We start from the raw sequence: 27,053 nt of genomic DNA on the forward strand, positions 1-27,053 counted from the left end.
AAAAAAGGCATATGTTCAAAACAAGGCTTGCTAAATCACTAAAAAGGAATCCTTAAAAATGTGGGGCTACTGATCGATAAAACTACAAGGCATTAAACATCATGAATGCTGTCACATTTTTCTCTTTAAAATTGAAATATTAACTACTCAAAAATCTTCTCTAAACTTGATTCCAAGGGTTTAAACAGAAGTTTGACCAACAATTCAAAAATTGCACATTTCCAGGTTTCATATCATATGTCGAGTCATTCAACTTTGCTGAACTGTGCAGAAACAGGCTACGTCTTGGTTTCATAGTGTAGTGGTTATCACATCTGCTTTACACGCAGAAGGTCCTGGGTTCAATCCCCAGTGAAACCATGTTTATGTTCTGATTAACCAATCATTCTTTAAATATTTCCATATCTCTTCTGGTGATTAAAACTGTGAAAAGGGTAGTTTGTTCAATAGAAACTGGCCTTTCTGCTAATGGGAATAAATGTAGTCTTAAACTACACTTTAAGTTTTAGTTCATAAAAATAGTATATACTTGTAATCCAGTAATTTTAAAATTGGAAGTTAAGTTGACTTATCTCCTTTTTGCCAACAATGTATTTTCATGATTTCTATATATTTTTAAAGCAAAAGAGCTTGTTAAAAAATTTTTTTTGTTCATTTTTCTACATTAATGAATATACTTTATGCTGTGTAAATTTTCTCTGTAAAATTGAAATCTCATAAGCTTCTCCATGCAATTGTTTCTTCCATATCTCCACTGCTCGACTGACAGCCCTTGCTGAGACCTAGGGATAGTGGAACACTGCAGAGAGTGGGTGTGATGAGTAGGACCATTAAGAAGCTGCTATGACAGAGAATGCTATTTTTCTGTGATTCAATATGTTCATGCCCACCATTGTGACTGCTTAATATTAGAAACAAAAATATGTGCTGTTATGAGACTACTAAAATAGGAGAACCCTGGAAAAAACTTCCTGTGTGAAATTTTCAGGGCTCGCAGTTGACTGCTGGTTTTTGATCACCAGCAGGCAATATCTTTGGAAATTTAATTTCAGTAGCAAATTAGTCATCCTCTGATTAAAGAAAATCAAATTCTTTAAATACTATGCTGTGTAGTGACATTTGCTTTCAAAAAAGTTATTTTCAATGAAAACAAGTTCTTTCCAAAACTAGTATATGGTAGTTGAGCATTAAAGAATTTAGATTTTGTCTTTGGATTTACAGTGTAGTGGTTATCAGACATGTTTTAGTTTTTCGTGTAAAGTTTGATGTTTGTTATGAAAGGGAATTTTATTTATATGTCTTCCTAAAAAAGGCATATGTTCAAAACAAGGCTTGCTAAATCACTAAAAAGGAATCCTTAAAAATGTGGGGCTACTGATCGATAAAACTACAAGGCATTAAACATCATGAATGCTGTCACATTTTTCTCTTTAAAATTGAAATATTAACTACTCAAAAATCTTCTCTAAACTTGATTCCAAGGGTTTAAACAGAAGTTTGACCAACAATTCAAAAATTGCACATTTCCAGGTTTCATATCATATGTCGAGTCATTCAACTTTGCTGAACTGTGCAGAAGGAGTCTATGTCTTGGTTTCATAGTGTAGTGGTTATCACATCTGCTTTACATGCAGAAGGTCCTGGGTTCAATCCCCAGTTAAACCATGTTTATGTTCTGATTAATCAATCTTTAAATATTTCCATACTCAACATATCTCTTCTGGTGATTTAAACTGTGAAAAGGGTAGTTTGTTCAATAGAAACTGGCCTTTCTGCTAATGGGACTAAATGTAGTCTTAAACTACACTTTAAGTTTTAGTTCATAAAAATAGTATATACTTGTAATCCAGTAATTTTAAAATTAAAAGTTAAGTTGACTTATCTCCTTTTTGCCAACAATGTATTTTCATGATTTCTATATATTTTTAAAGCAAAAGAGCTTCTTAAAATGTTTTTTTGTTCATTTTTCTACATTAATGAATATACTTTATGCTGTGTAAATTTTCTCTGTAAAATTGAAATCTCATAAGCTTCTCCATGCAATTGTTTCTTCCATATCTCCACTGCTCGACTGACAGCCCTGGCTGAGACCTAGGGATTCTGGGACACTGCAGAGAGTGGGTGTGATGAGGAGGACCATTAAGAAGCTGCTATCACAGAGAATGCTATTTTTCTGTGATTCAATATGTTCATGCCCACCATTGTGACTGCTTAATATTAGAAACAAAAATATGTGCTGTTATGAGACTACTAAAATAGGAGAACCCTGGAAAAAACTTCCTGTGTGAAATTTTCAGGGCTCGCAGTTGACTGCTGGTTTTTGATCACCAGCAGGCAATATCTTTGGAAATTTAATTTCCGTAGCAAATTAGTCATCCTCTGATTAAAGAAAATCAAATTCTTTAAATACTATGCTGTGTAGTGACATTTGCTTTCAAAAAAGTTATTTTCAATGAAAACAAGTTCTTTCCAAAACTAGTATATGGTAGTTGAGCATTAAAGAATTTAGATTTTGTCTTTGGATTTACAGTGTAGTGGTTATCAGACATGTTTTAGTTTTTCGTGTAAAGTTTGATGTATGTTATGAAAGGGAATTTTATTTATATGTCTTCCTAAAAAAGGCATATGTTCAAAACAAGGCTTGCTAAATCACTAAAAAGGAATCTTTAAAAATGTGGGGCTACTGATCGATAAAACTACAAGGCATTAAACATCATGAATGCTGTCACATTTTTCTCTTTAAAATTGAAATATTAACTACTCAAAAATCTTCTCTAAACTTGATTCCAAAGGTTTAAACAGAAGTTTGACCAACAATTCAAAAATTGCACATTTCCAGGTTTCATATCATATGTCGAGTCATTCAACTTTGCTGAACTGTGCAGAAACAGGCTACGTCTTGGTTTCATAGTGTAGTGGTTATCACATCTGCTTTACACGCAGAAGGTCCTGGGTTCAATCCCCAGTGAAACCATGTTTATGTTCTGATTAACCAATCAATCTTTAAATATTTCCATACTCAACATATCTCTTCTGGTGATTTAAACTGTGAAAAGGGTAGTTTGTTCAATAGAAACTGGCCTTTCTGCTAATGGGAATAAATGTAGTCTTAAACTACACTTTAAGTTTTAGTTCATAAAAATAGTATATACTTGTAATCCAGTAATTTTAAAATTAAAAGTTAAGTTGACTTATCTCCTTTTTGCCAACAATGTATTTTCATGATTTCTATATATTTTTAAAGCAAAAGAGCTTGTTAAAATGTTTTTTTGTTCATTTTTCTACATTAATGAATATACTTTATGCTGTGTAAATTTTCTCTGTAAAATTGAAATCTCATAAGCTTCTCCATGCAATTGTTTCTTCCATATCTCCACTGCTCGACTGACAGCCCTGGCTGAGACCTAGGGATTCTGGGACACTGCAGAGAGTGGGTGTGATGAGGAGGACCATTAAGAAGCTGCTATGACAGAGAATGCTATTTTTCTGTGATTCAATATGTTCATGCCCACCATTGTGACTGCTTAATATTAGAAACAAAAATATGTGCTGTTATGAGACTACTAAAATAGGAGAACCCTGGAAAAAACTTCCTGTGTGAAATTTTCAGGGCTCGCAGTTGACTGCTGGTTTTTGATCACCAGCAGGCAATATCTTTGGAAATTTAATTTCAGTAGCAAATTAGTCATCCTCTGATTAAAGAAAATCAAATTCTTTAAATACTATGCTGTGTAGTGACATTTGCTTTCAAAAAAGTTATTTTCAATGAAAACAAGTTCTTTCCAAAACTAGTATATGGTAGTTGAGCATTAAAGAATTTAGATTTTGTCTTTGGATTTACAGTGTAGTGGTTATCAGACATGTTTTAGTTTTTCGTGTAAAGTTTGATGTATGTTATGAAAGGGAATTTTATTTATATGTCTTCCTAAAAAAGGCATATGTTCAAAACAAGGCTTGCTAAATCACTAAAAAGGAATCCTTAAAAATGTGGGGCTACTGATCGATAAAACTACAAGGCATTAAACATCATGAATGCTGTCACATTTTTCTCTTTAAAATTGAAATATTAACTACTCAAAAATCTTCTCTAAACTTGATTCCAAGGGTTTAAACAGAAGTTTGACCAACAATTCAAAAATTGCACATTTCCAGGTTTCATATCATATGTCGAGTCATTCAACTTTGCTGAACTGTGCAGAAACAGGCTACGTCTTGGTTTCATAGTGTAGTGGTTATCACATCTGCTTTACACACAGAAGGTCCTGGGTTCAATCCCCAGTGAAACCATGTTTATGTTCTGATTAACCAATCAATCTTTAAATATTTCCATACTCAACATATCTCTTCTGGTGATTTAAACTGTGAAAAGGGTAGTTTGTTCAATAGAAACTGGCCTTTCTGCTAATGGGAATAAATGTAGTCTTAAACTACATTTTAAGTTTTAGTTCATAAAAATAGTATATACTTGTAATCCAGTAATTTTAAAATTAAAAGTTAAGTTGACTTATCTCCTTTTTGCCAACAATGTATTTTCATGATTTCTATATATTTTTAAAGCAAAAGAGCTTGTTAAAATGTTTTTTTGTTCATTTTTCTACATTAATGAATATACTTTATGCTGTGTAAATTTTCTCTGTAAAATTGAAATCTCATAAGCTTCTCCATGCAATTGTTTCTTCCATATCTCCACTGCTCGACTGACAGCCCTGGCTGAGACCTAGGGATTCTGGGACACTGCAGAGAGTGGGTGTGATGAGGAGGACCATTAAGAAGCTGCTATCACAGAGAATGCTATTTTTCTGTGATTCAATATGTTCATGCCCACCATTGTGACTGCTTAATATTAGAAACAAAAATATGTGCTGTTATGAGACTACTAAAATAGGAGAACCCTGGAAAAAACTTCCTGTGTGAAATTTTCAGGGCTCGCAGTTGACTGCTGGTTTTTGATCACCAGCAGGCAATATCTTTGGAAATTTAATTTCAGTAGCAAATTAGTCATCCTCTGATTAAAGAAAATCAAATTCTTTAAATACTATGCTGTGTAGTGACATTTGCTTTCAAAAAAGTTATTTTCAATGAAAACAAGTTCTTTCCAAAACTAGTATATGGTAGTTGAGCATTAAAGAATTTAGATTTTGTCTTTGGATTTACAGTGTAGTGGTTATCAGACATGTTTTAGTTTTTCGTGTAAAGTTTGATGTATGTTATGAAAGGGAATTTTATTTATATGTCTTCCTAAAAAAGGCATATGTTCAAAACAAGGCTTGCTAAATCACTAAAAAGGAATCCTTAAAAATGTGGGGCTACTGATCGATAAAACTACAAGGCATTAAACATCATGAATGCTGTCACATTTTTCTCTTTAAAATTGAAATATTAACTACTCAAAAATCTTCTCTAAACTTGATTCCAAGGGTTTAAACAGAAGTTTGACCAACAATTCAAAAATTGCACATTTCCAGGTTTCATATCATATGTCGAGTCATTCAACTTTGCTGAACTGTGCAGAAACAGGCTACGTCTTTCTTTCATAGTGTAGTGGTTATCACATCTGCTTTACACGCAGAAGGTCCTGGGTTCAATCCCCAGTGAAACCATGTTTATGTTCTGATTAACCAATCAATCTTTAAATATTTCCATACTCAACATATCTCTTCTGGTGATTTAAACTGTGAAAAAGGTAGTTTGTTCAATAGAAACTGGCCTTTCTGCTAATGGGAATAAATGTAGTCTTAAACTACACTTTAAGTTTTAGTTCATAAAAATAGTATAAACTTGTAATCCAGTAATTTTAAAATTGGAAGTTAAGTTGACTTTTCTCCTTTTTGCCAACAATGTATTTTCATGGAAATTTAATTTTAGTTGCAAATTAGTCACCCTCTGATTAAAGAAAATCAAATTCTTTAAATACTATGCTGTGTAAAGACATTTGCTTTCAAAAGAGTTCTTTTCAATGAAAACAAGTTTTTTTCCAAAACTAGTATATGGTAGTTGAGCATTAAAGAATTTAGATTTTGTCTTTGGATTTACAGTGTAGTGGTTATCAGACATGTTTTAGTTTTTCGTGTAAAGTTTGATGTATGTTATGAAAGGGAATTTTATTTATATGTCTTCCTAAAAAAGGCATATGTTCAAAACAAGGCTTGCTAAATCACTAAAAAGGAATCCTTAAAAATGTGGGGCTACTGATCGATAAAACTACAAGGCATTAAACATCATGAATGCTGTCACATTTTTCTCTTTAAAATTGAAATATTAACTACTCAAAAATCTTCTCTAAACTTGATTCCAAGGGTTTAAACAGAAGTTTGACCAACAATTCAAAAATTGCACATTTCCAGGTTTCATATCATATGTCGAGTCATTCAACTTTGCTGAACTGTGCAGAGACAGGCTACGTCTTGGTTTCATAGTGTAGTGGTTATCACATCTGCTTTACACGCAGAAGGTCCTGGGTTCAATCCCCAGTGAAACCATGTTTATGTTCTGATTAACCAATCAATCTTTAAATATTTCCATACTCAACATATCTCTTCTGGTGATTTAAACTGTGAAAAAGGTAGTTTGTTCAATAGAAACTGGCCTTTCTGCTAATGGGAATAAATGTAGTCTTAAACTACACTTTAAGTTTTAGTTCATAAAAATAGTATATACTTGTAATCCAGTAATTTTAAAATTGAAAGTTAAGTTGACTTATCTCCTTTTTGCCAACAATGTATTTTCATGATTTCTATATATTTTTAAAGCAAAAGAGCTTGTTAAAATGTTTTTTTGTTCATTTTTCTACATTAATGAATATACTTTATGCTGTGTAAATTTTCTCTGTAAAATTGAAATCTCATAAGCTTCTCCATGCAATTGTTTCTTCCATATCTCCACTGCTCGACTGACAGCCCTTGCTGAGACCTAGGGATAGTGGGAGACTGCAGAGAGTGGGTGTGATGAGTAGGACCATTAAGAAGCTGCTATGACAGAGAATGCTATTTTTCTGTGATTCAATATGTTCATGCCCACCATTGTGACTGCTTAATATTAGAAACAAAAATATGTGCTGTTGTGAGACTACTAAAATAGGAGAACCCTGGAAAAAACTTCCTGTGTGAAATTTTCAGGGCTCGCAGTTGACTGCTGGTTTTTGATCACCAGCAGGCAATATCTTTGGAAATTTAATTTCAGTTGCAAATTAGTCATCCTCTGATTAAAGAAAATCAAATTCTTTAAATACTATGCTGTGTAGTGACATTTGCTTTCAAAAAAGTTATTTTCAATGAAAACAAGTTCTTTCCAAAACTAGTATATGGTAGTTGAGCATTAAAGAATTTAGATTTTGTCTTTGGATTTACAGTGTAGTGGTTATCAGACATGTTTTAGTTTTTCGTGTAAAGTTTGATGTATGTTATGAAAAGGAATTTTATTTATATGTCTTCCTAAAAAAGGCATATGTTCAAAACAAGGCTTGCTAAATCACTAAAAAGGAATCCTTAAAAATGTGGGGCTACTGATCGATAAAACTACAAGGCATTAAACATCATGAATGCTGTCACATTTTTCTCTTTAAAATTGAAATATTAACTACTCAAAAATTTTCTCTAAACTTGATTCCAAGGGTTTAAACAGAAGTTTGACCAACAATTCAAAAATTGCACATTTCCAGGTTTCATATCATATGTCGAGTCATTCAACTTTGCTGAACTGTGCAGAAACAGGCTACGTCTTGGTTTCATAGTGTAGTGGTTATCACATCTGCTTTACACGCAGAAGGTCCTGGGTTCAATCCCCAGTGAAACCATGTTTATGTTCTGATTAATCAATCTTTAAATATTTCCATACTCAACATATCTCTTCTGGTGATTTAAACTGTGAAAAGGGTAGTTTGTTCAATAGAAACTGGCCTTTCTGCTAATGGGAATAAATGTAGTCTTAAACTACACTTTAAGTTTTAGTTCATAAAAATAGTATATACTTGTAATCCAGTAATTTTAAAATTAAAAGTTAAGTTGACTTATCTCCTTTTTGCCAACAATGTATTTTCATGATTTCTATATATTTTTAAAGCAAAAGAGCTTGTTAAAATGTTTTTTTGTTCATTTTTCTACATTAATGAATATACTTTATGCTGTGTAAATTTTCTCTGTAAAATTGAAATCTCATAAGCTTCTCCATGCAATTGTTTCTTCCATATCTCCACTGCTCGACTGACAGCCCTTGCTGAGACCTAGGGATAGTGGAACACTGCAGAGAGTGGGTGTGATGAGTAGGACCATTAAGAAGCTGCTATGACAGAGAATGCTATTTTTCTGTGATTCAATATGTTCATGCCCACCATTGTGACTGCTTAATATTAGAAACAAAAATATGTGCTGTTATGAGACTACTAAAATAGGAGAACCCTGGAAAAAACTTCCTGTGTGAAATTTTCAGGGCTCGCAGTTGACTGCTGGTTTTTGATCACCAGCAGGCAATATCTTTGGAAATTTAATTTCAGTAGCAAATTAGTCATCCTCTGATTAAAGAAAATCAAATTCTTTAAATACTTTGCTGTGTAGTGACATTTGCTTTCAAAAAAGTTATTTTCAATGAAAACAAGTTCTTTCCAAAACTAGTATATGGTAGTTGAGCATTAAAGAATTTAGATTTTGTCTTTGGATTTACAGTGTAGTGGTTATCAGACATGTTTTAGTTTTTCGTGTAAAGTTTGATGTATGTTATGAAAGGGAATTTTATTTATATGTCTTCCTAAAAAAGGCATATGTTCAAAACAAGGCTTGATAAATCACTAAAAAGGAATCCTTAAAAATGTGGGGCTACTGATCGATAAAACTACAAGGCATTAAACATCATGAATGCTGTCACATTTTTCTCTTTAAAATTGAAATATTAACTTCTCAAAAATCTTCTCTAAACTTGATTCCAAGGGTTTAAACAGAAGTTTGACCAACAATTCAAAAATTGCACATTTCCAGGTTTCATATCATATGTCGAGTCATTCAACTTTGCTGAACTGTGCAGAAACAGGCTACGTCTTGGTTTCATAGTGTAGTGGTTATCACATTTGCTTTACACGCAGAAGGTCCTGGGTTCAATCCCCAGTGAAACCATGTTTATGTTCTGATTAACCAATCAATCTTTAAATATTTCCATACTCAACATATCTCTTCTGGTGATTTAAACTGTGAAAAGGGTAGTTTGTTCAATAGAAACTGGCCTTTCTGCTAATGGGAATAAATGTAGTCTTAAACTACACTTTAAGTTTTAGTTCATAAAAATAGTATATACTTGTAATCCAGTAATTTTAAAATTAAAAGTTAAGTTGACTTATCTCCTTTTTGCCAACAATGTATTTTCATGATTTCTATATATTTTTAAAGCAAAAGAGCTTGTTAAAATGTTTTTTTGTTCATTTTTCTACATTAATGAATATACTTTATGCTGTGTAAATTTTCTCTGTAAAATTGAAATCTCATAAGCTTCTCCATGCAATTGTTTCTTCCATATCTCCACTGCTCGACTGACAGCCCTGGCTGAGACCTAGGGATTCTGGGACACTGCAGAGAGTGGGTGTGATAAGGAGGACCATTAAGAAGCTGCTATCACAGAGAATGCTATTTTTCTGTGATTCAATATGTTCATGCCCACCATTGTGACTGCTTAATATTAGAAACAAAAATATGTGCTGTTATGAGACTACTAAAATAGGAGAACCCTGGAAAAAACTTCCTGTGTGAAATTTTCAGGGCTCGCAGTTGACTGCTGGTTTTTGATCACCAGCAGGCAATATCTTTGGAAATTTAATTTCAGTTGCAAATTAGTCATCCTCTGATTAAAGAAAACCAAATTCTTTAAATACTATGCTGTGTAGTGACATTTGCTTTCAAAAAAGTTATTTTCAATGAAAACAAGTTCTTTCCAAAACTAGTATATGGTAGTTGAGCATTAAAGAATTTAGATTTTGTCTTTGGATTTACAGTGTAGTGGTTATCAGACATGTTTTAGTTTTTCGTGTAAAGTTTGATGTTTGTTATGAAAGGGAATTTTATTTATATGTCTTCCTAAAAAAGGCATATGTTCAAAACAAGGCTTGCTAAATCACTAAAAAGGAATCCTTAAAAATGTGGGGCTACTGATCGATAAAACTACAAGGCATTAAACATCATGAATGCTGTCACATTTTTCTCTTTAAAATTGAAATATTAACTACTCAAAAATCTTCTCTAAACTTGATTCCAAGGGTTTAAACAGAAGTTTGACCAACAATTCAAAAATTGCACATTTCCAGGTTTCATATCATATGTCGAGTCATTCAACTTTGCTGAACTGTGCAGAAGCAGGCTACGTCTTGGTTTCATAGTGTAGTGGTTATCACATCTGCTTTACACGCAGAAGGTCCTGGGTTCAATCTCCAGTGAAACCATGTTTATGTTCTGATTAACCAATCAATCTTTAAATATTTCCATACTCAACATATCTCTTCTGGTGATTTAAACTGTGAAAAAGGTAGTTTGTTCAATAGAAACTGGCCTTTCTGCTAATGGGAATAAATGTAGTCTTAAACTACACTTTAAGTTTTAGTTCATAAAAATAGTATAAACTTGTAATCCAGTAATTTTAAAATTGGAAGTTAAGTTGACTTATCTCCTTTTTGCCAACAATGTATTTTCATGATTTCTATATATTTTTAAAGCAAAAGAGCTTGTTAAAATGTTTTTTGTTCATTTTTCTACATTAATGAATATACTTTATGCTGTGTAAATTTTCTCTGTAAAATTGAAATTTTATAAGCTTCTCCATGCAATTGTTTCTTCCATATCTCCACTGCTCGACTGACAGCCCTTGCTGAGACCTAGGGATAGTGGAACACTGCAGAGAGTGGGTGTGATGAGTAGGACCATTAAGAAGCTGCTATGACAGAGAATGCTATTTTTCTGTGATTCAATATGTTCATGCCCACCATTGTGACTGCTTAATATTAGAAACAAAAATATGTGCTGTTATGAGACTACTAAAATAGGAGAACCCTGGAAAAAACTTCCTGTGTGAAATTTTCAGGGCTCGCAGTTGACTGCTGGTTTTTGATCACCAGCAGGCAATATCTTTGGAAATTTAATTTCAGTAGCAAATTAGTCATCCTCTGATTAAAGAAAATCAAATTCTTTAAATACTTTGCTGTGTAGTGACATTTGCTTTCAAAAAAGTTATTTTCAATGAAAACAAGTTCTTTCCAAAACTAGTATATGGTAGTTGAGCATTAAAGAATTTAGATTTTGTCTTTGGATTTACAGTGTAGTGGTTATCAGACATGTTTTAGTTTTTCGTGTAAAGTTTGATGTATGTTATGAAAGGGAATTTTATTTATATGTCTTCCTAAAAAAGGCATATGTTCAAAACAAGGCTTGCTAAATCACTAAAAAGGAATCCTTAAAAATGTGGGGCTACTGATCGATAAAACTACAAGGCATTAAACATCATGAATGCTGTCACATTTTTCTCTTTAAAATTGAAATATTAACTTCTCAAAAATCTTCTCTAAACTTGATTCCAAGGGTTTAAACAGAAGTTTGACCAACAATTCAAAAATTGCACATTTCCAGGTTTCATATCATATGTCGAGTCATTCAACTTTGCTGAACTGTGCAGAAACAGGCTACGTCTTGGTTTCATAGTGTAGTGGTTATCACATTTGCTTTACACGCAGAAGGTCCTGGGTTCAATCCCCAGTGAAACCATGTTTATGTTCTGATTAACCAATCAATCTTTAAATATTTCCATACTCAACATATCTCTTCTGGTGATTTAAACTGTGAAAAGGGTAGTTTGTTCAATAGAAACTGGCCTTTCTGCTAATGGGAATAAATGTAGTCTTAAACTACACTTTAAGTTTTAGTTCATAAAAATAGTATATACTTGTAATCCAGTAATTTTAAAATTAAAAGTTAAGTTGACTTATCTCCTTTTTGCCAACAATGTATTTTCATGATTTCTATATATTTTTAAAGCAAAAGAGCTTGTTAAAATGTTTTTTTGTTCATTTTTCTACATTAATGAATATACTTTATGCTGTGTAAATTTTCTCTGTAAAATTGAAATCTCATAAGCTTCTCCATGCAATTGTTTCTTCCATATCTCCACTGCTCGACTGACAGCCCTGGCTGAGACCTAGGGATTCTGGGACACTGCAGAGAGTGGGTGTGATAAGGAGGACCATTAAGAAGCTGCTATCACAGAGAATGCTATTTTTCTGTGATTCAATATGTTAATGCCCACCATTGTGACTGCTTAATATTAGAAACAAAAATATGTGCTGTTATGAGACTACTAAAATAGGAGAACCCTGGAAAAAACTTCCTGTGTGAAATTTTCAGGGCTCGCAGTTGACTGCTGGTTTTTGATCACCAGCAGGCAATATCTTTGGAAATTTAATTTCAGTTACAAATTAGTCATCCTCTGATTAAAGAAAACCAAATTCTTTAAATACTATGCTGTGTAGTGACATTTGCTTTCAAAAAAAGTTATTTTCAATGAAAACAAGTTCTTTCCAAAACTAGTATATGGTAGTTGAGCATTAAAGAATTTAGATTTTGTCTTTGGATTTACAGTGTAGTGGTTATCAGACATGTTTTAGTTTTTCGTGTAAAGTTTGATGTTTGTTATGAAAGGGAATTTTATTTATATGTCTTCCTAAAAAAGGCATATGTTCAAAACAAGGCTTGCTAAATCACTAAAAAGGAATCCTTAAAAATGTGGGGCTACTGATCGATAAAACTACAAGGCATTAAACATCATGAATGCTGTCACATTTTTCTCTTTAAAATTGAAATATTAACTACTCAAAAATCTTCTCTAAACTTGATTCCAAGGGTTTAAACAGAAGTTTGACCAACAATTCAAAAATTGCACATTTCCAGGTTTCATATCATATGTCGAGTCATTCAACTTTGCTGAACTGTGCAGAAACAGGCTACGTCTTGGTTTCATAGTGTAGTGGTTATCACATCTGCTTTACACGCAGAAGGTCCTGGGTTCAATCCCCAGTGAAACCATGTTTATGTTCTGATTAACCAATCAATCTTTAAATATTTCCATACTCAACATATCTCTTCTGGTGATTTAAACTGTGAAAAAGGTAGTTTGTTCAATAGAAACTGGCCTTTCTGCTAATGGGAATAAATGTAGTCTTAAACTACACTTTAAGTTTTAGTTCATAAAAATAGTATATACTTGTAATCCAGTAATTTTAAAATTGGAAGTTAAGTTGACTTATCTCCTTTTTGCCAACAATGTATTTTCATGATTTCTATATATTTTTAAAGCAAAAGAGCTTGTTAAAATGTTTTTTGTTCATTTTTCTACATTAATGAATATACTTTATGCTGTGTAAATTTTCTCTGTAAAATTGAAATTTTATAAGCTTCTCCATGCAATTGTTTCTTCCATATCTCCACTGCTCGACTGACAGCCCTTGCTGAGACCTAGGGATAGTGGAACACTGCAGAGAGTGGGTGTGATGAGTAGGACCATTAAGAAGCTGCTATGACAGAGAATGCTATTTTTCTGTGATTCAATATGTTCATGCCCACCATTGTGACTGCTTAATATTAGAAACAAAAATATGTGCTGTTATGAGACTACTAAAATAGGAGAACCCTGGAAAAAACTTCCTGTGTGAAATTTTCAGGGCTCGCAGTTGACTGCTGGTTTTTGATCACCAGCAGGCAATATCTTTGGAAATTTAATTTCAGTAGCAAATTAGTCATCCTCTGATTAAAGAAAATCAAATTCTTTAAATACTTTGCTGTGTAGTGACATTTGCTTTCAAAAAAGTTATTTTCAATGAAAACAAGTTCTTTCCAAAACTAGTATATGGTAGTTGAGCATTAAAGAATTTAGATTTTGTCTTTGGATTTACAGTGTAGTGGTTATCAGACATGTTTTAGTTTTTCGTGTAAAGTTTGATGTATGTTATGAAAGGGAATTTTATTTATATGTCTTCCTAAAAAAGGCATATGTTCAAAACAAGGCTTGCTAAATCACTAAAAAGGAATCCTTAAAAATGTGGGGCTACTGATCGATAAAACTACAAGGCATTAAACATCATGAATGCTGTCACATTTTTCTCTTTAAAATTGAAATATTAACTACCCAAAAATCTTCTCTAAACTTGATTCCAAGGGTTTAAACAGAAGTTTGACCAACAATTCAAAAATTGCACATTTCCAGGTTTCATATCATATGTCGAGTCATTCAACTTTGCTGAACTGTGCAGAAACAGGCTACGTCTTGGTTTCATAGTGTAGTGGTTATCACATCTGCTTTACACGCAGAAGGTCCTGGGTTCAATCTCCAGTGAAACCATGTTTATGTTCTGATTAACCAATCAATCTTTAAATATTTCCATACTCAACATATCTCTTCTGGTGATTTAAACTGTGAAAAAGGTAGTTTGTTCAATAGAAACTGGCCTTTCTGCTAATGGGAATAAATGTAGTCTTAAACTACACTTTAAGTTTTAGTTCATAAAAATAGTATAAACTTGTAATCCAGTAATTTTAAAATTGGAAGTTAAGTTGACTTATCTCCTTTTTGCCAACAATGTATTTTCATGATTTCTATATATTTTTAAAGCAAAAGAGCTTGTTAAAATGTTTTTTGTTCATTTTTCTACATTAATGAATATACTTTATGCTGTGTAAATTTTCTCTGTAAAATTGAAATTTTATAAGCTTCTCCATGCAATTGTTTCTTCCATATCTCCACTGCTCGACTGACAGCCCTTGCTGAGACCTAGGGATAGTGGGACACTGCAGAGAGTGGGTGTGATGAGTAGGACCATTAAGAAGCTGCTATGACAGAGAATGCTATTTTTCTGTGATTCAATATGTTCATGCCCACCATTGTGACTGCTTAATATTAGAAACAAAAATATGTGCTGTTATGAGACTACTAAAATAGGAGAACCCTGGAAAAAACTTCCTGTGTGAAATTTTCAGGGCTCGCAGTTGACTGCTGGTTTTTGATCACCAGCAGGCAATATCTTTGGAAATTTAATTTCAGTAGCAAATTAGTCATCCACTGATTAAAGAAAATCAAATTCTTTAAATACTATGCTGTGTAGTGACATTTGCTTTCAAAAAAGTTATTTTCAATGAAAACAAGTTCTTTCCAAAACTAGTATATGGTAGTTGAGCATTAAAGAATTTAGATTTTGTCTTTGGATTCACAGTGTAGTGGTTATCAGACATGTTTTAGTTTTTCGTGTAAAGTTTGATGTATGTTATGAAAGGGAATTTTATTTATATGTCTTCCTAAAAAAGGCATATGTTCAAAACAAGGCTTGCTAAATCACTAAAAAGGAATCCTTAAAAATGTGGGGCTACTGATCGATAAAACTACAAGGCATTAAACATCATGAATGCTGTCACATTTTTCTCTTTAAAATTGAAATATTAACTACTCAAAAATCCTCTCTAAACTTGATTCCAAGGGTTTAAACAGAAGTTTGACCAACAATTCAAAAATTGCACATTTCCAGGTTTCATATCATATGTCGAGTCATTCAACTTTGCTGAACTGTGCAGAAACAGGCTACGTCTTGGTTTCATAGTGTAGTGGTTATCACATCTGCTTTACACGCAGAAGGTCCTGGGTTCAATCCCCAGTGAAACCATGTTTATGTTCTGATTAACCAATCAATCTTTAAATATTTCCATACTCAACATATCTCTTCTGGTGATTTAAACTGTGAAAAGGGTAGTTTGTTCAATAGAAACTGGCCTTTCTGCTAATGGGAATAAATGTAGTCTTAAACTACACTTTAAGTTTTAGTTCATAAAAATAGTATATACTTGTAATCCAGTAATTTTAAAATTAAAAGTTAAGTTGACTTATCTCCTTTTTGCCAACAATGTATTTTCATGATTTCTATATATTTTTAAAGCAAAAGAGCTTGTTAAAATGTTTTTTTGTTCATTTTTCTACATTAATGAATATACTTTATGCTGTGTAAATTTTCTCTGTAAAATTGAAATCTCATAAGCTTCTCCATGCAATTGTTTCTTCCATATCTCCACTGCTCGACTGACAGCCCTGGCTGAGACCTAGGGATTCTGGGACACTGCAGAGAGTGGGTGTGATAAGGAGGACCATTAAGAAGCTGCTATCACAGAGAATGCTATTTTTCTGTGATTCAATATGTTCATGCCCACCATTGTGACTGCTTAATATTAGAAACAAAAATATGTGCTGTTATGAGACTACTAAAATAGGAGAACCCTGGAAAAAACTTCCTGTGTGAAATTTTCAGGGCTCGCAGTTGACTGCTGGTTTTTGATCACCAGCAGGCAATATCTTTGGAAATTTAATTTCAGTTGCAAATTAGTCATCCTCTGATTAAAGAAAACCAAATTCTTTAAATACTATGCTGTGTAGTGACATTTGCTTTCAAAAAAGTTATTTTCAATGAAAACAAGTTCTTTCCAAAACTAGTATATGGTAGTTGAGCATTAAAGAATTTAGATTTTGTCTTTGGATTTACAGTGTAGTGGTTATCAGACATGTTTTAGTTTTTCGTGTAAAGTTTGATGTTTGTTATGAAAGGGAATTTTATTTATATGTCTTCCTAAAAAAGGCATATGTTCAAAACAAGGCTTGCTAAATCACTAAAAAGGAATCCTTAAAAATGTGGGGCTACTGATCGATAAAACTACAAGGCATTAAACATCATGAATGCTGTCACATTTTTCTCTTTAAAATTGAAATATTAACTACCCAAAAATCTTCTCTAAACTTGATTCCAAGGGTTTAAACAGAAGTTTGACCAACAATTCAAAAATTGCACATTTCCAGGTTTCATATCATATGTCGAGTCATTCAACTTTGCTGAACTGTGCAGAAACAGGCTACGTCTTGGTTTCATAGTGTAGTGGTTATCACATCTGCTTTACACGCAGAAGGTCCTGGGTTCAATCTCCAGTGAAACCATGTTTATGTTCTGATTAACCAATCAATCTTTAAATATTTCCATACTCAACATATCTCTTCTGGTGATTTAAACTGTGAAAAAGGTAGTTTGTTCAATAGAAACTGGCCTTTCTGCTAATGGGAATAAATGTAGTCTTAAACTACACTTTAAGTTTTAGTTCATAAAAATAGTATAAACTTGTAATCCAGTAATTTTAAAATTGGAAGTTAAGTTGACTTATCTCCTTTTTGCCAACAATGTATTTTCATGATTTCTATATATTTTTAAAGCAAAAGAGCTTGTTAAAATGTTTTTTGTTCATTTTTCTACATTAATGAATATACTTTATGCTGTGTAAATTTTCTCTGTAAAATTGAAATTTTATAAGCTTCTCCATGCAATTGTTTCTTCCATATCTCCACTGCTCGACTGACAGCCCTTGCTGAGACCTAGGGATAGTGGGACACTGCAGAGAGTGGGTGTGATGAGTAGGACCATTAAGAAGCTGCTATGACAGAGAATGCTATTTTTCTGTGATTCAATATGTTCATGCCCACCATTGTGACTGCTTAATATTAGAAACAAAAATATGTGCTGTTATGAGACTACTAAAATAGGAGAACCCTGGAAAAAACTTCCTGTGTGAAATTTTCAGGGCTCGCAGTTGACTGCTGGTTTTTGATCACCAGCAGGCAATATCTTTGGAAATTTAATTTCAGTAGCAAATTAGTCATCCTCTGATTAAAGAAAATCAAATTCTTTAAATACTATGCTGTGTAGTGACATTTGCTTTCAAAAAAGTTATTTTCAATGAAAACAAGTTCTTTCCAAAACTAGTATATGGTAGTTGAGCATTAAAGAATTTAGATTTTGTCTTTGGATTCACAGTGTAGTGGTTATCAGACATGTTTTAGTTTTTCGTGTAAAGTTTGATGTATGTTATGAAAGGGAATTTTATTTATATGTCTTCCTAAAAAAGGCATATGTTCAAAACAAGGCTTGCTAAATCACTAAAAAGGAATCCTTAAAAATGTGGGGCTACTGATCGATAAAACTACAAGGCATTAAACATCATGAATGCTGTCACATTTTTCTCTTTAAAATTGAAATATTAACTACTCAAAAATCCTCTCTAAACTTGATTCCAAGGGTTTAAACAGAAGTTTGACCAACAATTCAAAAATTGCACATTTCCAGGTTTCATATCATATGTCGAGTCATTCAACTTTGCTGAACTGTGCAGAAACAGGCTACGTCTTGGTTTCATAGTGTAGTGGTTATCACATCTGCTTTACACGCAGAAGGTCCTGGGTTCAATCCCCAGTGAAACCATGTTTATGTTCTGATTAACCAATCAATCTTTAAATATTTCCATACTCAACATATCTCTTCTGGTGATTTAAACTGTGAAAAGGGTAGTTTGTTCAATAGAAACTGGCATTTCTGCTAATGGAAATATATGTAGTCTTAAACTACACTTTAAGTTTTAGTTCATAAAAATAGTATATACTTGTAATCCAGTAATTTTAAAATTAAAAGTTAAGTTGACTTATCTCCTTTTTGCCAACAATGTATTTTCATGATTTCTATATATTTTTAAAGCAAAAGAGCTTGTTAAAATGTTTTTTTGTTCATTTTTCTACATTAATGAATATACTTTATGCTGTGTAAATTTTCTCTGTAAAATTGAAATCTCATAAGCTTCTCCATGCAATTGTTTCTTCCATATCTCCACTGCTCGACTGACAGCCCTGGCTGAGACCTAGGGATTCTGGGACACTGCAGAGAGTGGGTGTGATGAGGAGGACCATTAAGAAGCTGCTATGACAGAGAATGCTATTTTTCTGTGATTCAATATGTTCATGCCCACCATTGTGACTGCTTAATATTAGAAACAAAAATATGTGCTGTTATGAGACTACTAAAATAGGAGAACCCTGGAAAAACTTCCTGTGTGAAATTTTCAGGGCTCGCAGTTGACTGCTGGTTTTTGATCACCAGCAGGCAATATCTTTGGAAATTTAATTTCAGTAGCAAATTAGTCATCCTCTGATTAAAGAAAATCAAATTCTTTAAATACTATGCTGTGTAGTGACATTTGCTTTCAAAAAAGTTATTTTCAATGAAAACAAGTTCTTTCCAAAACTAGTATATGGTAGTTGAGCATTAAAGAATTTAGATTTTGTCTTTGGATTTACAGTGTAGTGGTTATCAGACATGTTTTAGTTTTTCGTGTAAAGTTTGATGTATGTTATGAAAGGGAATTTTATTTATATGTCTTCCTAAAAAAGGCATATGTTCAAAACAAGGCTTGCTAAATCACTAAAAAGGAATCCTTAAAAATGTGGGGCTACTGATCGATAAAACTACAAGGCATTAAACATCATGAATGCTGTCACATTTTTCTCTTTAAAATTGAAATATTAACTACTCAAAAATCTTCTCTAAACTTGATTCCAAGGGTTTAAACAGAAGTTTGACCAACAATTCAAAAATTGCACATTTCCAGGTTTCATATCATATGTCGAGTCATTCAACTTTGCTGAACTGTGCAGAAACAGGCTACGTCTTGGTTTCATAGTGTAGTGGTTATCACATCTGCTTTACACGCAGAAGGTCCTGGGTTCAATCCCCAGTGGAACCATGTTTATGTTCTGATTAACCAATCAATCTTTAAATATTTCCATACTCAACATATCTCTTCTGGTGATTTAAACTGTGAAAAGGGTAGTTTGTTCAATAGAAACTGGCCTTTCTGCTAATGGGAATAAATGTAGTCTTAAACTACACTTTAAGTTTTAGTTCATAAAAATAGTATATACTTGTAATCCAGTAATTTTAAAATTAAAAGTTAAGTTGACTTATCTCCTTTTTGCCAACAATGTATTTACATGATTTCTATATATTTTTAAAGCAAAAGAGCTTGTTAAAATGTTTTTTTGTTCATTTTTCTACATTAATGAATATACTTTATGCTGTGTAAATTTTCTCTGTAAAATTGAAATCTCATAAGCTTCTCCATGCAATTGTTTCTTCCATATCTCCACTGCTCGACTGACAGCCCTGGCTGAGACCTAGGGATTCTGGGACACTGCAGAGAGTGGGTGTGATGAGGAGGACCATTAAGAAGCTGCTATGACAGAGAATGCTATTTTTCTGTGATTCAATATGTTCATGCCCACCATTGTGACTGCTTAATATTAGAAACAAAAATATGTGCTGTTATGAGACTACTAAAATAGGAGAACCCTGGAAAAAACTTCCTGTGTGAAATTTTCAGGGCTCGCAGTTGACTGCTGGTTTTTGATCACCAGCAGGCAATATCTTTGGAAATTTAATTTCAGTAGCAAATTAGTCATCCTCTGATTAAAGAAAATCAAATTCTTTAAATACTATGCTGTGTAGTGACATTTGCTTGCAAAAAAGTTATTTTCAATGAAAACAAGTTCTTTCCAAAACTAGTATATGGTAGTTGAGCATTAAAGAATTTAGATTTTGTCTTTGGATTTACAGTGTAGTGGTTATCAGACATGTTTTAGTTTTTCGTGTAAAGTTTGATGTATGTTATGAAAGGGAATTTTATTTATATGTCTTCCTAAAAAAGGCATATGTTCAAAACAAGGCTTGCTAAATCACTAAAAAGGAATCCTTAAAAATGTGGGGCTACTGATCGATAAAACTACAAGGCATTAAACATCATGAATGCTGTCACATTTTTCTCTTTAAAATTGAAATATTAACTACTCAAAAATCTTCTCTAAACTTGATTCCAAGGGTTTAAACAGAAGTTTGACCAACAATTCAAAAATTGCACATTTCCAGGTTTCATATCATATGTCGAGTCATTCAACTTTGCTGAACTGTGCAGAAACAGGCTACGTCTTGGTTTCATAGTGTAGTGGTTATCACATCTGCTTTACACGCAGAAGGTCCTGGGTTCAATCCCCAGTAAAACCATGTTTATGTTCTGATTAACCAATCAATCTTTAAATATTTCCATACTCAACATATCTCTTCTGGTGATTTAAACTGTGAAAAGGGTAGTTTGTTCAATAGAAACTGGCCTTTCTGCTAATGGGAATAAATGTAGTCTTAAACTACACTTTAAGTTTTAGTTCATAAAAATAGTATATACTTGTAATCCAGTAATTTTAAAATTAAAAGTTAAGTTGACTTATCTCCTTTTTGCCAACAATGTATTTTCATGATTTCTATATATTTTTAAAGCAAAAGAGCTTGTTAAAATGTTTTTTTGTTCATTTTTCTACATTAATGAATATACTTTATGCTGTGTAAATTTTCTCTGTAAAATTGAAATCTCATAAGCTTCTCCATGCAATTGTTTCTTCCATATCTCCACTGCTCGACTGACAGCCCTGGCTGAGACCTAGGGATTCTGGGACACTGCAGAGAGTGGGTGTGATGAGGAGGACCATTAAGAAGCTGCTATGACAGAGAATGCTATTTTTCTGTGATTCAATATGTTCATGCCCACCATTGTGACTGCTTAATATTAGAAACAAAAATATGTGCTGTTATGAGACTACTAAAATAGGAGAACCCTGGAAAAAACTTCCTGTGTGAAATTTTCAGGGCTCGCAGTTGACTGCTGGTTTTTGATCACCAGCAGGCAATATCTTTGGAAATTTAATTTCAGTAGCAAATTAGTCATCCTCTGATTAAAGAAAATCAAATTCTTTAAATACTATGCTGTGTAGTGACATTTGCTTTCAAAAAAGTTATTTTCAATGAAAACAAGTTCTTTCCAAAACTAGTATTTGGTAGTTGAGCATTAAAGAATTTAGATTTTGTCTTTGGATTTACAGTGTAGTGGTTATCAGACATGTTTTAGTTTTTCGTGTAAAGTTTGATGTATGTTATGAAAGGGAATTTTATTTATATGTCTTCCTAAAAAAGGCATATGTTCAAAACAAGGCTTGCTAAATCACTAAAAAGGAATCCTTAAAAATGTGGGGCTACTGATCGATAAAACTACAAGGCATTAAACATCATGAATGCTGTCACATTTTTCTCTTTAAAATTGAAATATTAACTACTCAAAAATCTTCTCTAAACTTGATTCCAAGGGTTTAAACAGAAGTTTGACCAACAATTCAAAAATTGCACATTTCCAGGTTTCATATCATATGTCGAGTCATTCAACTTTGCTGAACTGTGCAGAAACAGGCTACGTCTTGGTTTCATAGTGTAGTGGTTATCACATCTGCTTTACACGCAGAAGGTCCTGGGTTCAATCCCCAGTGAAACCATGTTTATGTTCTGATTAACCAATCAATCTTTAAATATTTCCATACTCAACATATCTCTTCTGGTGATTTAAACTGTGAAAAGGGTAGTTTGTTCAATAGAAACTGGCCTTTCTGCTAATGGGAATAAATGTAGTCTTAAACTACACTTTAAGTTTTAGTTCATAAAAATAGTATATACTTGTAATCCAGTAATTTTAAAATTAAAAGTTAAGTTGACTTATCTCCTTTTTGCCAACAATGTATTTTCATGATTTCTATATATTTTTAAAGCAAAAGAGCTTGTTAAAATGTTTTTTTGTTCATTTTTCTACATTAATGAATATACTTTATGCTGTGTAAATTTTCTCTGTAAAATTGAAATCTCATAAGCTTCTCCATGCAATTGTTTCTTCCATATCTCCACTGCTCAACTGACAGCCCTGGCTGAGACCTAGGGATTCTGGGACACTGCAGAGAGTGGGTGTGATGAGGAGGACCATTAAGAAGCTGCTATCACAGAGAATGCTATTTTTCTGTGATTCAATATGTTCATGCCCACCATTGTGACTGCTTAATATTAGAAACAAAAATATGTGCTGTTATGAGACTACTAAAATAGGAGAACCCTGGAAAAAACTTCCTGTGTGAAATTTTCAGGGCTCGCAGTTGACTGCTGGTTTTTGATCACCAGCAGGCAATATCTTTGGAAATTTAATTTCAGTAGCAAATTAGTCATCCTCTGATTAAAGAAAATCAAATTCTTTAAATACTATGCTGTGTAGTGACATTTGCTTTCAAAAAAGTTATTTTCAATGAAAACAAGTTCTTTCCAAAACTAGTATATGGTAGTTGAGCATTAAAGAATTTAGATTTTGTCTTTGGATTTACAGTGTAGTGGTTATCAGACATGTTTTAGTTTTTCGTGTAAAGTTTGATGTTTGTTATGAAAGGGAATTTTATTTATATGTCTTCCTAAAAAAGGCATATGTTCAAAACAAGGCTTGCTAAATCACTAAAAAGGAATCCTTAAAAATGTGGGGCTACTGATCGATAAAACTACAAGGCATTAAACATCATGAATGCTGTCACATTTTTCTCTTTAAAATTGAAATATTAACTACTCAAAAATCTTCTCTAAACTTGATTCCAAGGGTTTAAACAGAAGTTTGACCAACAATTCAAAAATTGCACATTTCCAGGTTTCATATCATATGTCGAGTCATTCAACTTTGCTGAACTGTGCAGAAACAGGCTCCGTCTTGGTTTCATAGTGTAGTGGTTATCACATCTGCTTTACACGCAGAAGGTCCTGGGTTCAATCCCCAGTGAAACCATGTTTATGTTCTGATTAACCAATCAATCTTTAAATATTTCCATACTCAACATATCTCTTCTGGTGATTTAAACTGTCAAAAAGGTCGTTTGTTCAATAGAAACTGGCCTTTCTGCTAATGGGAATAAATGTAGTCTTAAACTACACTTTAAGTTTTAGTTCATAAAAATAGTATAAACTTGTAATCCAGTAATTTTAAAATTGGAAGTTAAGTTGACTTATCTCCTTTTTGCCAACAATGTATTTTCATGATTTCTATATATTTTTAAAGCAAAAGAGCTTGTTAAAATGTTTTTTTGTTCATTTTTCTACATTAATGAATATACTTTATGCTGTGTAAATTTTCTCTGTAAAATTGAAATCTCATAAGCTTCTCCATGCAATTGTTTCTTCCATATCTCCACTGCTCAACTGACAGCCCTGGCTGAGACCTAGGGATTCTGGGACACTGCAGAGAGTGGGTGTGATGAGGAGGACCATTAAGAAGCTGCTATCACAGAGAATGCTATTTTTCTGTGATTCAATATGTTCATGCCCACCATTGTGACTGCTTAATATTAGAAACAAAAATATGTGCTGTTATGAGACTACTAAAATAGGAGAACCCTGGAAAAAACTTCCTGTGTGAAATTTTCAGGGCTCGCAGTTGACTGCTGGTTTTTGATCACCAGCAGGCAATATCTTTGGAAATTTAATTTCAGTAGCAAATTAGTCATCCTCTGATTAAAGAAAATCAAATTCTTTAAATACTATGCTGTGTAGTGACATTTGCTTTCAAAAAAGTTATTTTCAATGAAAACAAGTTCTTTCCAAAACTAGTATATGGTAGTTGAGCATTAAAGAATTTAGATTTTGTCTTTGGATTTACAGTGTAGTGGTTATCAGACATGTTTTAGTTTTTCGTGTAAAGTTTGATGTTTGTTATGAAAGGGAATTTTATATATATGTCTTCCTAAAAAAGGCATATGTTCAAAACAAGGCTTGCTAAATCACTAAAAAGGAATCCTTAAAAATGTGGGGCTACTGATCGATAAAACTACAAGGCATTAAACATCATGAATGCTGTCACATTTTTCTCTTTAAAATTGAAATATTAACTACTCAAAAATCTTCTCTAAACTTGATTCCAAGGGTTTAAACAGAAGTTTGACCAACAATTCAAAAATTGCACATTTCCAGGTTTCATATCATATGTCGAGTCATTCAACTTTGCTGAACTGTGCAGAAACAGGCTACGTCTTGGTTTCATAGTGTAGTGGTTATCACATCTGCTTTACACGCAGAAGGTCCTGGGTTCAATCCCCAGTGAAACCATGTTTATGTTCTGATTAACCAATCAATCTTTAAATATTTCCATACTCAACATATCTCTTCTGGTGATTTAAACTGTCAAAAAGGTCGTTTGTTCAATAGAAACTGGCCTTTCTGCTAATGGGAATAAATGTAGTCTTAAACTACACTTTAAGTTTTAGTTCATAAAAATAGTATAAACTTGTAATCCAGTAATTTTAAAATTGGAAGTTAAGTTGACTTATCTCCTTTTTGCCAACAATGTATTTTCATGATTTCTATATATTTTTAAAGCAAAAGAGCTTGTTAAAATGTTTTTTTGTTCATTTTTCTACATTAATGAATATACTTTATGCTGTGTAAATTTTCTCTGTAAAATTGAAATCTCATAAGCTTCTCCATGCAATTGTTTCTTCCATATCTCCACTGCTCGACTGACAGCCCTTGCTGAGACCTAGGGATAGTGGAACACTGCAGAGAGTGGGTGTGATGAGTAGGACCATTAAGAAGCTGCTATGACAGAGAATGCTATTTTTCTGTGATTCAATATGTTCATGCCCACCATTGTGACTGCTTAATATTAGAAACAAAAATATGTGCTGTTATGAGACTACTAAAATAGGAGAACCCTGGAAAAAACTTCCTGTGTGAAATTTTCAGGGCTCGCAGTTGACTGCTGGTTTTTGATCACCAGCAGGCAATATCTTTGGAAATTTAATTTCAGTAGCAAATTAGTCATCCTCTGATTAAAGAAAATCAAATTCTTTAAATACTATGCTGTGTAGTGACATTTGCTTTCAAAAAAGTTATTTTCAATGAAAACAAGTTCTTTCCAAAACTAGTATATGGTAGTTGAGCATTAAAGAATTTAGATTTTGTCTTTGGATTTACAGTGTAGTGGTTATCAGACATGTTTTAGTTTTTTGTGTAAAGTTTGATGTATGTTATGAAAGGGAATTTTATTTATATGTCTTCCTAAAAAAGGCATATGTTCAAAACAAGGCTTGCTAAATCACTAAAAAGGAATCCTTAAAAATGTGGGGCTACTGATCGATAAAACTACAAGGCATTAAACATCATGAATGCTGTCACATTTTTCTCTTTAAAATTGAAATATTAACTTCTCAAAAATCTTCTCTAAACTTGATTCCAAGGGTTTAAACAGAAGTTTGACCAACAATTCAAAAATTGCACATTTCCAGGTTTCATATCATATGTCGAGTCATTCAACTTTGCTGAACTGTGCAGAAACAAGCTACGTCTTGGTTTCATAGTGTAGTGGTTATCACATCTGCTTTACACGCAGAAGGTCCTGGGTTCAATCCCCAGTGAAACCATGTTTATGTTCTGATTAACCAATCAATCTTTAAATATTTCCATACTCAACATATCTCTTCTGGTGATTTAAACTGTGAAAAGGGTAGTTTGTTCAATAGAAACTGGCCTTTCTGCTAATGGGAATAAATGTAGTCTTAAACTACACTTTAAGTTTTAGTTCATAAAAATAGTATATACTTGTAATCCAGTAATTTTAAAATTAAAAGTTAAGTTGACTTATCTCCTTTTTGCCAACAATGTATTTTCATGATTTCTATATATTTTTAAAGCAAAAGAGCTTGTTAAAATGTTTTTTTGTTCATTTTTCTACATTAATGAACATACTTTATGCTGTGTAAATTTTCTCTGTAAAATTGAAATCTCATAAGCTTCTCCATGCAATTGTTTCTTCCATATCTCCACTGCTCGACTGACAGCCCTGGCTGAGACCTAGGGATTCTGGGACACTGCAGAGAGTGGGTGTGATAAGGAGGACCATTAAGAAGCTGCTATCACAGAGAATGCTATTTTTCTGTGATTCAATATGTTCATGCCCACCATTGTGACTGCTTAATATTAGAAACAAAAATATGTGCTGTTATGAGACTACTAAAATAGGAGAACCCTGGAAAAAACTTCCTGTGTGAAATTTTCAGGGCTCGCAGTTGACTGCTGGTTTTTGATCACCAGCAGGCAATATCTTTGGAAATTTAATTTCAGTTGCAAATTAGTCATCCTCTGATTAAAGAAAACCAAATTCTTTAAATACTATGCTGTGTAGTGACATTTGCTTTCAAAAAAGTTATTTTCAATGAAAACAAGTTCTTTCCAAAACTAGTATATGGTAGTTGAGCATTAAAGAATTTAGATTTTGTCTTTGGATTTACAGTGTAGTGGTTATCAGACA

The 27,053-nt window shown here is 32.7% G+C and overlaps 21 non-coding genes across 21 annotated transcripts; all 21 read left to right on the forward strand.

Moving 5' to 3' along the window:
* Nucleotides 1–287: 287 nt before the first annotated feature.
* TRNAV-UAC (transfer RNA valine (anticodon UAC)) lies at nt 288–360 on the forward strand. Its single transcript has one exon. It is a non-coding gene; the product is annotated as a tRNA-Val (tRNA).
* A 1,232-nt stretch (nt 361–1,592) lies between these two features.
* On the forward strand, nt 1,593–1,665 carry TRNAV-UAC (transfer RNA valine (anticodon UAC)). Its single transcript has one exon. It is a non-coding gene; the product is annotated as a tRNA-Val (tRNA).
* Nucleotides 1,666–2,901: 1,236 nt separating this feature from the next.
* TRNAV-UAC (transfer RNA valine (anticodon UAC)) lies at nt 2,902–2,974 on the forward strand. Its single transcript has one exon. It is a non-coding gene; the product is annotated as a tRNA-Val (tRNA).
* A 1,240-nt stretch (nt 2,975–4,214) lies between these two features.
* On the forward strand, nt 4,215–4,287 carry TRNAV-UAC (transfer RNA valine (anticodon UAC)). Its single transcript has one exon. It is a non-coding gene; the product is annotated as a tRNA-Val (tRNA).
* Nucleotides 4,288–5,527: 1,240 nt separating this feature from the next.
* Nucleotides 5,528–5,600, forward strand: TRNAV-UAC (transfer RNA valine (anticodon UAC)). The gene has a single exon. It is a non-coding gene; the product is annotated as a tRNA-Val (tRNA).
* Nucleotides 5,601–6,406: 806 nt separating this feature from the next.
* On the forward strand, nt 6,407–6,479 carry TRNAV-UAC (transfer RNA valine (anticodon UAC)). Its single transcript has one exon. It is a non-coding gene; the product is annotated as a tRNA-Val (tRNA).
* Nucleotides 6,480–7,719: 1,240 nt separating this feature from the next.
* TRNAV-UAC (transfer RNA valine (anticodon UAC)) lies at nt 7,720–7,792 on the forward strand. Its single transcript has one exon. It is a non-coding gene; the product is annotated as a tRNA-Val (tRNA).
* A 1,236-nt stretch (nt 7,793–9,028) lies between these two features.
* On the forward strand, nt 9,029–9,101 carry TRNAV-UAC (transfer RNA valine (anticodon UAC)). The gene has a single exon. It is a non-coding gene; the product is annotated as a tRNA-Val (tRNA).
* A 1,240-nt stretch (nt 9,102–10,341) lies between these two features.
* Nucleotides 10,342–10,414, forward strand: TRNAV-UAC (transfer RNA valine (anticodon UAC)). Its single transcript has one exon. It is a non-coding gene; the product is annotated as a tRNA-Val (tRNA).
* Nucleotides 10,415–11,653: 1,239 nt separating this feature from the next.
* Nucleotides 11,654–11,726, forward strand: TRNAV-UAC (transfer RNA valine (anticodon UAC)). Its single transcript has one exon. It is a non-coding gene; the product is annotated as a tRNA-Val (tRNA).
* A 1,241-nt stretch (nt 11,727–12,967) lies between these two features.
* TRNAV-UAC (transfer RNA valine (anticodon UAC)) lies at nt 12,968–13,040 on the forward strand. Its single transcript has one exon. It is a non-coding gene; the product is annotated as a tRNA-Val (tRNA).
* Nucleotides 13,041–14,279: 1,239 nt separating this feature from the next.
* Nucleotides 14,280–14,352, forward strand: TRNAV-UAC (transfer RNA valine (anticodon UAC)). The gene has a single exon. It is a non-coding gene; the product is annotated as a tRNA-Val (tRNA).
* A 1,239-nt stretch (nt 14,353–15,591) lies between these two features.
* Nucleotides 15,592–15,664, forward strand: TRNAV-UAC (transfer RNA valine (anticodon UAC)). Its single transcript has one exon. It is a non-coding gene; the product is annotated as a tRNA-Val (tRNA).
* Nucleotides 15,665–16,904: 1,240 nt separating this feature from the next.
* On the forward strand, nt 16,905–16,977 carry TRNAV-UAC (transfer RNA valine (anticodon UAC)). The gene has a single exon. It is a non-coding gene; the product is annotated as a tRNA-Val (tRNA).
* A 1,239-nt stretch (nt 16,978–18,216) lies between these two features.
* On the forward strand, nt 18,217–18,289 carry TRNAV-UAC (transfer RNA valine (anticodon UAC)). Its single transcript has one exon. It is a non-coding gene; the product is annotated as a tRNA-Val (tRNA).
* Nucleotides 18,290–19,528: 1,239 nt separating this feature from the next.
* On the forward strand, nt 19,529–19,601 carry TRNAV-UAC (transfer RNA valine (anticodon UAC)). The gene has a single exon. It is a non-coding gene; the product is annotated as a tRNA-Val (tRNA).
* A 1,240-nt stretch (nt 19,602–20,841) lies between these two features.
* Nucleotides 20,842–20,914, forward strand: TRNAV-UAC (transfer RNA valine (anticodon UAC)). Its single transcript has one exon. It is a non-coding gene; the product is annotated as a tRNA-Val (tRNA).
* Nucleotides 20,915–22,154: 1,240 nt separating this feature from the next.
* TRNAV-UAC (transfer RNA valine (anticodon UAC)) lies at nt 22,155–22,227 on the forward strand. Its single transcript has one exon. It is a non-coding gene; the product is annotated as a tRNA-Val (tRNA).
* Nucleotides 22,228–23,467: 1,240 nt separating this feature from the next.
* Nucleotides 23,468–23,540, forward strand: TRNAV-UAC (transfer RNA valine (anticodon UAC)). The gene has a single exon. It is a non-coding gene; the product is annotated as a tRNA-Val (tRNA).
* A 1,240-nt stretch (nt 23,541–24,780) lies between these two features.
* Nucleotides 24,781–24,853, forward strand: TRNAV-UAC (transfer RNA valine (anticodon UAC)). Its single transcript has one exon. It is a non-coding gene; the product is annotated as a tRNA-Val (tRNA).
* A 1,240-nt stretch (nt 24,854–26,093) lies between these two features.
* On the forward strand, nt 26,094–26,166 carry TRNAV-UAC (transfer RNA valine (anticodon UAC)). The gene has a single exon. It is a non-coding gene; the product is annotated as a tRNA-Val (tRNA).
* Nucleotides 26,167–27,053: the final 887 nt, after the last annotated feature.

This window comes from Mixophyes fleayi, chromosome 10 (genome assembly GCF_038048845.1).
Source record: "Mixophyes fleayi isolate aMixFle1 chromosome 10, aMixFle1.hap1, whole genome shotgun sequence".
Classification (NCBI taxonomy): Eukaryota; Metazoa; Chordata; class Amphibia; order Anura; family Limnodynastidae; genus Mixophyes; species Mixophyes fleayi.